Source organism: Pezoporus occidentalis, unplaced genomic scaffold (assembly GCF_034315485.1).
Source record: "Pezoporus occidentalis ecotype Australia unplaced genomic scaffold, CSIRO_AGI_Poc_V1 ctg13, whole genome shotgun sequence".
Classification (NCBI taxonomy): domain Eukaryota; kingdom Metazoa; phylum Chordata; class Aves; order Psittaciformes; family Psittacidae; genus Pezoporus; species Pezoporus occidentalis.
The window spans coordinates 3,570,475-3,583,611 of NW_026913103.1; the positions used below are offsets into that span (position 1 = coordinate 3,570,475).

General features: G+C 37.4%; 1 protein-coding gene across 27 annotated transcripts in view; it reads left to right on the forward strand.

The window, feature by feature from the left end:
- The window catches only part of RIMS1 (regulating synaptic membrane exocytosis 1), a 298,011-nt gene that overhangs the window by 270,474 nt on the left and 14,400 nt on the right, over window positions 1-13,137 (forward strand). Inside the window, exon 1 of one of the 27 annotated variants that reach the window (XM_062608193.1) lies at window positions 11,986-12,385. The exons of the other annotated variants lie outside the window; for them this stretch is intronic. The gene's annotated coding sequence lies outside the window, so the exon portion shown is untranslated. Of the gene's footprint in view, window positions 1-11,985; window positions 12,386-13,137 lie in introns of those variants that run through there. 27 annotated transcript variants of the gene reach the window in all.

Sequence of the window (13,137 nt, forward strand, 5' to 3'; positions counted from 1 at the left end):
CTTACTCTGAGTAAGGCCTGAAAATCCTGTGCAATATTGAAGTTAAATTACTGTTTCCTGTTGTACAGACCTCAATATAGTTACTTACTTAGACCATATTGCTTCTATATATCCTCAGGTCTCTGTTGGAAGGTTCATCCCTGAACTTCCTTGAATTTACTAAAATTTGACAATTGTTTAGATTTTTTCATGCTGAAGTCTACAAATATTTAACTGCAGTGTCATAGATTTAAAACATTCAAAGTACTGAAAGAGTAAACTAGAGGGCTATAATTTTTTTTATGATGATCTGTTGTGTATGTCTCTTCATAACTTACCTGAGAATTGCTTTGCAATTACATAGTATTTGTAAGAGTCCTTGATGCTCACTGACAGACGCTCATTGAGAGTTTATTTCATTTACCAATATAGTCATTTTTCATATTGCAAAAATTGAGTGTCTGATGCCTGATAGCTTCAAAAGTGTTGCTGTACAAGAAATCTTAGAAATGAGATGTTTTTCTTCTGGGAAGCTCTAGGTGTCTGGCAATCCCAGCAGAAATTCCTTGTGTGATGGAAGCTTGACTAGTCAGAATTGCCCACACATTCCTCCTAGCTTCTGAAAAATGCAAGATTGGATATTACTGAAGAAAGAAACTAATCAGAAGAGTCTGTATGAGGAAGCAATGTGAGATACTGCCTCTTTGCACTCTCAGTGCAGAAGACAAACCGCTTCACTCTTCTTTGAGCATTCTTGCTGCCTCCTCTCCTGTTTCATCATGGCTTACAGCTCCCAAGTGCGGTCAGACAATAAGCATTCAAGAGGTTTAATGCTAAGCGTAGAGGAAGCAGTTGTCTTTCTGCTTTATCTTACATCTGAGACAAGACAAGACAAGACAAGACAAGACAAGACAAGACAAGACAAGACAAGACAAGATAAGATAAGATAAGGTAAAATAGAGTGGCTGCCCAAAACAGACACCCAGTTTCTGGTTTTTTGAAGCTTGGATTAACTGGGTAACTTCAGTTTTAAATGGTGCTTGTAAAATACCAGTGTGAAACACTATTGAAAGTTGGTGGGTTTAATGGTGGCTTTTGTGTCTTTGGGATAAAAATCAGTGTCTTGGGAATCCATTTACTTGTAATGATTTCTCTGATCTCAGAATAGAATTTTGTCAGATTGATGAATTATCTTAGCTCAGGTACATGCAGGTGGATTTGCTGTTTATAAAACAGATTCAAATATCCAAAAAGCTCTCCCAGGGAGCAGTCTCAGCTGTTCTGATTAGCTTTGCTTTTACATGGCTGCTGATGGCTTTATTTATAGCTCTGCTGTTTGATTACATTTGATGATATGATGATATGTCAGAGTGTGGCCAGACTGTGACACTGAATTAGGTATGGATGTGACCTAAGATTTATGTATAAAAGTAAATCAGTTTTACCCATCACTCTTGCTTTGAAAATTATCCTACTAACCATCTTTTCTCCTGCCTGAGCAACTATTTTCCAGAGTTCATGATCAGGGCAGGGTGAGGGGATTTATTTGACAAGGCTCATCTGCTTTCTTCAGTCTGGGCTACAAAATGACTAAAATGTTAATGGGGGAAGATGTTCTAGGGGCATTGAAAACAAACTCCAGGCTGTATACACAATGGGGTTGGCTTGGTTTTTGCATACTAAAAGTATTCTGTTGCAATTTAGTGTTAATAGTTAGGAAAGGAATAATTTACCAGGAAAACATTTTGAGGGAGTCAGTTGTCTTCACCTTAGAGGCATATCAGGTTAAGAACCTGATTCTTCTGCCTTGGTGGAGGTACTCCACAGCAATGTGAAGCAATTCAGAGAAGACACACACAGTATCCGATCCAGGAACCAGACTCTTTCTCTGGAGCCTCAGTAATATCCCTTGTGAGGCACAACCACTCCGAGAGCTGGCATGACAGAACCAAGTTGCATTCTTATTGCACTTACTTCTCCTGTGAAAAAGCTCACAAATCTGACAACAGGCTCATACCACAGCAAGAAGAGAGCTGTCATCTCTGGTATGTGTTGGAACAAGCAATTTTGATGTATTTTATGCAGGGACTACGGATCCAGGTGTCGTGGTTTAAACCCAGTCAGGACTTATCTCTTAACAGATGAAACATTGTCACTGACAAGGGAATCCAGGGGGAAAAGTGACTAAGAAGGTGACATAGAAACTGTGGTGGATTTGAGTAGCAGCTCACAGTTTTACTTTAACAGCACTTATGTAGATGCAAATATAGCTTTATTTATTTTTGTTCAGGCAGCATTTTTATGCTCTGTGCCTGGGTACAGGCCTTTACATTATACTGTGCTTCAAGGGGAGAGACATGTTTATGGCCAACTTGGGAACAATGGCAAGAAATGTGATGGGATCCCAAGTTCCCATATTAGCCAAGGTTCAGGCTCTCCCTGAAGTAATTCTCTGCCTCATAAGTGGTTTCTCTCTTTTGCTCAGTCAATTGCTCAGCATCCATAAGAGCAGCAGGATTTGGTTGCAGATGTAAAACCGTCTAAGGGTTTTCTAAGTCTGTGTGTGAATGCTAATCAAGAGTTACATATATGTCCGTGTCTATTTTATATTTTTTTACTAATTGCTTGCATGAAGGGAGCCATTATTTATATAAAGGACAGTGAGATTGTCAGCCTTGGAAGAAAAGTACTGCATGAAAAGCCTTCAATAAGTCCATTGTTTAATTGTTTTAAATGTGATCAAATCAGAAGAAATAAGGGAAGGCAGTTTTATGTCTGATGGTCTCCTTAAATATCTTACCTTTTCTGATAAGCAAATGTCATCATCATTACTAACACTATGTAATTGATACAAATCTTTCCAGTCAAACCAAAAATTGAATAACTGTGTGGATGGAAACAAGAGTGAATTGTAATTTTATTGTAACTCTAATTAGCTGTGCTCTTAGCACAACCATCGTGATTCAAGCCTTTCATACCTTGTCATCAATCAACCAGAATGTGTAATAACAGCATTGTCCTGTGATACCTTGTTTATGATGAAAATGTAAGTGCTTTCACTCGTAATACTATTCTTTTTATTTTTTTTTTTAGCATACCATTAACAAGACTATTCCTTTTTTTCTATTATGTGACATTGTCGGTTTCTACAAGCTGGCAATGTGATCTTGCTTTTTGTTTTCAAAAGGCAGAGAGCACAGCAAGTCACAGTGTGCTGCTGTTCATCTAGTGTTGCTTTGTGCTTGGTGCTGGTATGATGAGCTATCTTAGTTTTACTGGGAGGGGAATAACTTTTGAATGTTAATGCTTTTATTCATACTGTGCTTTTTTACTATCATATTAATATTGCTTTCCACATATAATTGCAAATAGTCTGTTGTTGAAAGGGAAAAAATATTTGGACAACATAAATTTTAGTTGAGTTAAAAGTGAGGAGTAGAAACAGTGAGGCAAGTCCAGTGTCCAGCTGGATCAATGATTGGTCCCAAAAGGACTGAATGATGCCAGGTTAGGCTGAAAGATGTGGCATCTCCTGACTTTCTTCTCTTTTATGCTATCTGTGTTTACATGGTGGCCATCACTACAGTATTGGCAGTACTTATAATAGAAGCCATGTGCCATGGAGAAGTAGGATCACAGTGTGTTATAAAAGAACTATGAATTAAATGAAGTTGCAAAATAGAGAAATGAACTCTGATGCTTTACATCACAGCATTTCTTTTTCACTTAAAGACCTTCCTTCTTCCCACATGCATGCTAATCAGCATGTGACATACAGAGATAGTTTCTCTTACTTCATAAAAAGTTCTCTTTTGTTGGTGGCATATACTTAGTTTTAAGAAATCAGTTGCTGTTAAGAGCTTGGTGCTGAAAAATCTCATTGATTTCCAGCCTCAAGAATTTGGTATCTCGGTATGACTGTTCTGTAGGATAAATGGATGACCTTTTGCAGGTTGTTTTTTTCTGTTTGTTGTCCAAAGTTTTCCATCCTGTTCAGAGTTGCAGTAGCAGTATAGCAATAATTTTGCAATTCCAACTGGAGCAAGAACTGCTATGGCTGCTATGTAAACATGTACTGTTGAACTTCGCTTTGTAGTGCGATTTGTTATATACATTCTTTATTTATGTTCTGACTTTTATAGTTCATGTCAGAGCTCTATAATAGTAGCAACAATTCTTTGTTCTTTGCATTCTTGACAGTCATAGACCTTAAAGCATTTTACAAAGGAATGGTAAGTGCCATCGTCCCATTTGAGGAGTGAACTCCAGGACTGGAAGTGACCTACTGAAAGTCTCACAGTCTGCAGAAGAGTCAAGACTTCCAAAAAACTGATGACTGTAATTACTAGATTAAAAATTATTTCTGACTGTAAAGTACCTAGAGGCACGTTATAAGAGATACAGTAATCTCACTTAAATGGTGCTGGAAAGAAGCAGCCCTGAACGTCCACAGAGTGTGTGTGTGTATGTGTGAGAGCACGTGTGTAATCTTTAGTTAGGAGTATTGTTTTATGCAGACATTCTGTGGGACCTTAAATGTCCATGTATTAAAGTGTGTAATGTTTACAATGCAAACTAGGACAGTGTTGGCTTTCTTGAAATTTGAATCTATGGCTAAAAGCAATATGTTTGACCCCCACACCGTTTTATAGTAGGACTCACCTCTGTGCTGCTGGGATGTAATGTGGGCTGTGCATACATTCATCCTTGCCTTCATTTAGCATCTTCGTTTCTTGTGTCCTCTTAGTAAGAATGTTTTATTTGGGGGAGTTCAGTTAAATTCTCTACCAGGAAGGACTCGCTCTAAAGGTTAATACAATAGATTGTTCTCTGCAGTGTAAAATTAGCTAAATGAGCAAGTAGTGGCACATGATTGCTTGACATATTTTAGTGATATTATAAAAGGTATTTTGATCGCAAGCTGAGACAGGACTCACTGTAAGAAAGATCCCTAAAAATCTTTTAATGTGGTGAACTTGATTAACTGTGAAGAAATGCATATGTGAGGAGCTCATTACAAAATTACAAAAAGATTCGTCCTTCATGGGTAACCTTGAAAATGTCTGTTTATACTCACTTTGTGTTGACTGTTCTTTCAGCTCATGTTTTGCACTTCAGAGCGTAACATGGTAACATTTATCTTACTGACAGCACAGTGCTGAACAATCTGTAACAACATCTTTCTATTCAGATTGCTAGTTTTTCTATCAAAATAATAGCTGATCACTGTAATAATTTGTCTTCACAAAATACATCAAAATACTGTGGTTATCTCCCTTGCTGAATACAAAGATGGCATGGTAAGACATCACTTATGAATACCAGGTGTTCTCCTTTCCCTTTGTTATTCTGATGAAAAGCAGACCAGAATTTCACCCTGATACTGGGTTGGTGCTTTATTTATTATTGTGTTGTTGGGATTAATAGAACAGAACATACTATAAACTCATGGATTGTGAGTTATATTAAACACATAACAGTATCTTCTATTAATTATATCACACTAGCTAGGTAATTGTAATTATTTCAAATTTACAGGCACCATTGTGCCAGACCAGGATTTTGTGGGAAAGTTGACTTTGGTTTCTAAAGTGTGTTATTTTCCTCACGGTTGAAATACTGTTGTAATACAATTACATGTTGTAATATTGTCACATTAGAAACATATTGGAAGCTTTATTTAAATACGATGCATTAAGTACCCAGAGGTCCAGGCCGATGTATGTTTCACAGGGAATAGTCACATGGAGATCTACATATGATGAACTTGGCCCTTGGTGAAAATTCTGTAGGCATTTGTGCATAAGTTTAAGACACAGTCATCAGTGTCTTAAGACACAAAAAACTACTTCTTCCAGATACAGAGGAAAGGAAGGATTTACTAGGACCATGCACTTTAGATTTGTTTTAAATTACCCATGCTTTTATATTTAGTTTGATATAGTGAATGAGACCGTGTAGCCCAAAGTTCCTCTGAAGATGACAGAAAAATGTATAGTAAAGTTAAAGCCTTTGAAAAAGTTTTGGTCTTCATTGTACACGTTCCTCTTTCCCAACTTGGCATAAACATAGTGCAATCTTCAGAGAAAGACCACCACTCAATGATTGTGTCCAATCAGGGGTTAGAAAGATTGCTTTTACTTAAAAATTCTGGTGGAAGAAAACATGAATTATTCTAAGAACTTTTCCAACTACATATTGGAAGCTCTTGACTTGAGAGAAATGCTTTCAATTTTCCTCTAGAACATGGGAGTTTTTTATTATTGTTAAAAATTAAATACATGCCTTTAAAGGTAAGGAAAACAGATGTTGTGAATATAGCTGTTATTTTGGAAACTGTAGGCAATTTGGCACATTGTAAGAAAAAATTTAAAAGTAAAATAATTTTTAGGTCTGAGTCATCTTTCGGTGATATTGGCTCCTCTTGCCACTGAAACGCACATCAAAACACTTCAAAAGAAACTGGGGATTGTTTTCATTACATATCTTCAGTGCTGCATCACTAACGGATAGGATAAATCCTTTGACTGCAGTCTCCTTTTCAAAAATAACCTCTTTCTAATACCTGACATATTATTTTTGATATATTTTATAGTCTAAAAATGGTGTGTTTAATAGCATACAATTATTATTATTATTTAAAGGCTCTGAAATATTATACTATGTATGTTACTTAAGCTTATTCAAAGCTGCTTCTACATCATTTCTTATTCTGGCAGTAGCTGTATCATTTAACATGTCATATTATTTTATTTTGTGATATTTGCATGCTCTTGATATCATCTTTCATTATGATTTTATTAGAAGCTGAGTACAGCAACCTGTACTCAGTATGAGCTAACCTCTCACACTGTGAACATACCCCCAAAAAACCCACTCTCATTAATAATCATAGTAATCCTGAGCAGCAAATAGGGCTTTATCTGTCAGTTCCAAGAAAAAATACTGTGTGAAATAATACCTGCCAATTAGCTAGTATTATTATGTCCATCCAGTCTTTACTTTCTGTAGAGGGTAGTAATATCAGTTTTATATAAATGAGGTAGGGTTTATGCACATTTTATTGTGTGTTGTTTTCTCTCCAATTTCTGTCATGTTAGATTCTGTTGTACTTACGGAGTTTTAAAATCTGATACACTATAGAGGCTATAATAACAAAATTGCATGTTTCCTTAAACTGTTTCATTTCAGAGCAAGACCATGAACTTAATTTTTACCTTCTGTGATTTTGATTTATATTGTATATAGCAATCTTTATTTCTGTGGATATCTTGTGTTTAATCCTTATTTTGACAATATCTTACCTGCCTAGAATTTATATGTCTTATTTCTGCCTACTGTTTAACTCGCCATCACTATTTATATAGCAACCTGTACTCAGTAACAGCTGAGCTCTCACACTGTGAACACACCCAAAAAGCACTCTCATTAATGATCATAGTAATCCTGAGCAACAAATAGAGCTTTATCTGTCAGTTCCAAGAAAAAAATACTATCTGGAATTGTGTAATATACAGATAATAAGAGATTAGTGCATCTGTTCTAAAGAGCCTGACCTTCAGACCATTAGCTCTACAAGATTCAAGCACCATGGTGTAATCCTGCTATGAAAGGCAAGTTTGTTTTACTTTTGTATTTTATGATCTTCATCCATGAGCTAATATATATTGAAATCCCTGGAAATAGTGTTACTGCTTGGCTTGAGTTATTCTGTGCTAAGATGGAGACTAAAATTACTGTAAAAGGCAAGTTCTGTTTTACTGACAGTAAACCTAGGACCATGAAAATAAGGTTTGCTTACCATATTTTCGTTTTCTGCCATATACTCTGGGGAACCATATTTCTATATGCTATCTGCAAGTAAATTTAGATTTCAAAATTGGTGGTTCAGACTGTCTGATTGATTGTTGTAGATATTCACATTTGGTTTTATGCTGTGGATTTGAAAGTTGCCCTTCATACTGAGCTGTTCAGTTTCCTGCTGCTCCTTCTCATTTTCTTTGGTGCCAGTATTCACATGCAATTCTTGTTTTCCACTTTATTTTAAAATGGTTGTCATCTCTTCATCTGTTACAGGTTTGTCAGTGCCTTCTGTATCAAACAGCAAAAAAGGTTAATGCTCAATCTTAACCTCTGCTTTTGTGTAATATAGAAAGAGGAAACTGGCCTGCTAAATAGTTCAGAAGTACTGGAATGAGCTTCATATTGTACTGTAATGTCTTTTATTGGCATACATTGAGCAACATTTGCAGATATCATATTAGTTCAAGACAAGTGCATTTGATCATTAAACTTACTAATACGCCTGCACCATTGCATTAAAATTGTAGTTCAAGTGACCCTGTATTTTAGTTGGCATAGCAGTTTAGAAGTGTTTTCACTTCAGAAATAAGTAGAAATTTGGGAGGGAGATGTTCTTTTCCATAGAGAGAGGCTCTATTAGCACCATTTCATTTTCTTTTTCCATCTCATCCTGCCTTGTATTTGAAAGGGGTTTAAAATTTGGTAAACACTGACTGTCTGCTTACTTTCATTGGCGCTATTTCAGATACTCTCAAAGATTAATTTTTAACATACAGCTAATTCTCCCTTTTGCTTTTATTTTTCTTAGCTTTTTATCATGTTTGTTACACACTAATTATATGAGAAATCTATTATCAAACAAGCCAAGAGTGGCAATAAAGAAATATTGCTTTGTAATTAAATTTTAGCATAATTTACCAGTTTAAACACAGAACAACTCTTCCTGTATCGGTATCCTTTCTGCGTGGTGTCTGTTGACTGTTGTCTTATCTCCTTTGCCTTTGAGAAAGGCAAGTGCTTCCTTACTAGGCAAGGTCTGCAACCCAGAAAGGATACCTGAGGAGAATAAGAAATGGACAGCCATAAGAACCTGCAAAAATAGCCTGGATTCATTTTTAATAGCACAAGGCATGCTGTTATCAGAAATCCTACTATCTCACGTCTCTCCTTACTTTGCCTGTTAATCAAACCACTACGGATGCTGCGGCAATTTTTTGTGCTAGTGTGTTCTGTGGCCCAGTTGAACCCTTATGTCTTTCCAATAGAATTTTCCTCACTGTCTATTTGATAATGGACATAAACGAGCAATACTGTGTGCAGAGTTATGCCAGAGGATTCATTTGGGAAGTCTGGCTGAACGATCTGTCTCTAAACTGAGCTTTTGTATACCATTGTCCACTTCCAATAATATAAACACAAAAGGAACAATTATATCTTAGAGTTACACAGTGTTTATCTAGCTCAGATCCACTGCCCAAGTCCGTACGTGTTTTTACATCCTGACTGCTGTAACTGAAAGAAACCAGTTTGAATTTAATGCCACAAACAGCTGTTTTAAAGCAGAAACGTTCAGTGACTCACATTACTTACCTGCCTTCACTACTACTGTGAATAAAAAGCTGATTAAAAAAGATAAATTTTGCACCAGCGGATTTGAACTCTAGCTGACCGAAAGAAAGAGCCTCTCCTGAGTTTTTTAGCCTCCCTTCCGGCAGCTGTTAGCTGGGCTGACCTCAAATGTGGGAGGTAGGTCTGTATGTCATTGCAGTGTAGCTGGCTTGGGACTTTACTGTATAGTCATGTTTTAAAAGAAACTTGTAAGTGGAGCACACCTTAGCACAAGCACTTTGGCTGAAGAAGAGCGTGATTGCATTTTACTGCAGCTGAAACTTCAGTGGGATCACCAGTGGCGATACAAGGTACAGCTGTGCTAACAAGGCTGTAAAAACAACATGTGGATTTGTGTTTAGCAATGTAGAAAGTTTAATGAAAGTTTGTCTTAGGGTCTGGTACTTTGGAGGTTGCCTGGAAAAACTTACTCTGGAGAGAGGCTGACCCTAATATTTCAAGACGCATTGGAGCTCAGATTCCCTCTTCCTGCAGTAATGGAACTGTTACACATCCAGCAGAGCAGGTCAGACAGTTTGTGCTGGTTTTGGCTGGGGCAGATTTTCTTCACAGTAGGTGGTATGGGGCTGTGTTTTGGATTTGTGCTGAAAACAGTGTTCATAACACGGGGATGTTTTAGCTATTGCTGAGCAGTGCTTACACAGAGTCATGGCCTTTTCTGCTTCTCACCTCACCCCACCAGCGAGTAGGCTGGGGGTGCACAAGAAGTTAGGAAGGAACACAGCTGGGACAGCTGACCCCAGCTGACTCAAGGGAGCATCATGTCATATCATATGGCATCATGCTCAGCATATAAAACTGGGGAAGAAAAAGGAAGGGGGATCGTTTGGATTGGCATTGGTCTCCCCAGGTAACTGCTGGATATGATGGAGCCCTCCTCTCCTGGAGATGGCTGAACATCTTCCTGCCAATGGGAAGTGGTGGATGAACTCCTTGTTTTGCTTTGCTTGTGCACATGGCTTTTGCTTTGCTTTCCCTGTTAAACAGTCTTTATCTCAACTCGTGAGTTTTCTCACTTTTACCCTTCTCATTCTCTCCCCCGTTGCACTGGGAGGGGATCAAGTGAGCGGCTCTGTGGGGCTTAGGTTGCTGGCTGGGGTTGAACTATGACACAGTTTTAATTCTAGAAAGGGGTTTTGATCATACAAATAAGAAATATAAGGAGCTTTTTTTCCTGGGACCAGAAGAAGAAATGAGCATAAAGGAAGAAAGGCTGTGACCAAACTGGGGGCCTTCTGGGAGCCTGTGGTGTGAAAGCCTTCTCTCCATGGGTTTTTTTATACAAACTTTAAATTTCTGTTGAGTTTCCCCAAGCAAGAGCCTTGGGGCATAGGGAGGGAACTTCTGTACACTTGACATAAGTGCAGCAATGTAAAACTGCTCAGTGTGGCAGGCTGGTCTAGGAGCCTTTGCCATGCACATACTGAAGGAGTGTCTCAGGCGGGTGACATGCACACATTAGCAACTACCAACATCATCATTTCATTATTTCCATGGCACTGTACTTATCTTTGGAATGAAAATCTTTCCATTTATTTGTATGATTGAATTGCATATCATACAACTACGTGTTTTTCAAAAAGGTGGAAAGCCACCTTCTATGTGGTGTTCTGAGCATCATTTCTAAATGCTTACTGCAGAGCAAGACGATACAAATTACTTTAACCATTGCATTACATAAGAAACCTGGGCCTGTGCAACGAATATAGGCAGGCATTTCTGCAGAGGTGTGATATGAGATATGCTGCATCCCTGCTGCAGAGGATTTTGAATTTGTTAGTCACCTATACAGTATTTACAATCATAAATCCTGTTACATGTTTATTAGCTGGAACATGCAATATAATTTGTGACATTTTTCTCGTTAATCATTTTACACTAAATAATCAAAACTTCCCTATAACTCAAAGATCCACTGGGGAGAAATTTATTGCATGCATGTTTTTCATTTTTCACCCTATTATCATTCTCCTTGAAATAGTTTTCTTTTTTTTCATTTGACGAATGCAAAGTCATTTCTGCTCCCCTTTCTATCTTTAATCAATCTGATACCCAGTTTACCATGTACATTATGTTGGGGACCTCCTTTATTTGCAAAAGAGACTGAAAGAGCTTCAGTCCCTACAGTGCTTGAATGACAAGTTGAAAAGATGTGTCAAATTAATTGATTCTGAACTGTAGCAAGAGGAAAGCGTATTACTTTTTCAGAATAGAGTATTAGGAAAACTGACCAATTTGACATGGAAATAACCACGTGGTAAAGTCTCTTTCCTCAGAATGAAGTTTAAAGATGAAAAGAGTAATTGAAACATTGTGTTCAGAGAATGCACATGGGCTTTCAGAAACAATGAAACTTTGATGTGTTCCAGTCCGTCTAAGACAGTAACATCATTAAGACTTTTCTGAAACACAACTGTTTAATGCTAATTTCATTTCATTCAAGTGCTTTCTCAGCTTTGAAATCATTCAGGTGGTTTTGTACCAAAATTCATGAAGAATGAGTCAAAATCACCCAGATAGAGAAATGTGTTTCTGGGTTTATGTTATTCTCCTCATCCATTTCAGAACAGCAGTGTTAAAAGAATGCATCAGCCAAGGTTGCCAAGAATATTTTGTGCTCTTCTCTACTTGCACATCACCAGAAAATACACTGCTGACTGAATTTTTTAACCTTTCAGCAATATACTATGAAGTGCTAGCTGGCAGGTAGCTCAGTACTCTTTTCACTGCAAGGCCCTATAATGTAATCACAGTTGTAAAAGGAATTTGTGAGTGAAGCAACTTGATCATTCCTCACAGTGCTGCAGTGCCAAGTGGTTACAGGAGAACAAGGGAGAGGCAGCGCCAGGACCCCAGAGATTTATTCTTACCAGAAGGAGCACAAGATATTTAAACAAAGGTGAAGCTGCTGTAGGTGCAGTCTGCTTGCTAAGGATTATAACGTAGATGATGTTTAATTTTGCTTAAACTAGAGGTGAGTCTACATTTTCTGTGTGTTACTGTGATAAGCCTACTTATTAGTCTGATTTAGCAGTGTGTGTGAGTCTGGGGATATAACTTTGCAGTGCCACAGTCACTAAGGAAAAACCTGTGTATCACTGTGCTACTTCACTGATCTGATACCCTAGAAATGATCTCTACAGCCAGGTTAGTAATGTTTTTAAAGGGAAATGTAATACCCACGTAGGAGGTGCTGGTAGTGGTGAAATAAAACTTGAGGGGCTTGAAAGTTGCAGTCTGAATAAATCAGATTACAGAAAAGGTGCATTATATTCAGATAAATTCACAGGATGGTAATTGTCGTCAAACAAAGGAGGGGACTGTTTCTGGAGCTCCTCATTAGTGTGCTGTGCTCTTATATTAGGGTGGTTGTTCAGAAACTTTTCAGCTGTACAAAAAGGCATAGAACTATTTACTAGAAGATACTTTGGCACCAGTAGTTTTGGCAGTTTCAATTTACAGCTTTTATGGAAATTATTGTTCTACAAATTAGACTTTGTGTTGCCATTATGTGTATCACATGATTCTCAGGAAAGTTTTGGAAGAAGTAGCAACAGTAAGGGTTTTTTCATTAGTGATGTCTTAGAAATTGTCTTATTTGTGATATCATCTTGTATAAACATTGTCTTTCAGTAATCATACTGTTATTTTATGCTTTTGATAACAGATACTGAAGTATTTCTATGATTCTATGATTCTATTTGTAGTTGTGAAGACTCTAATAGT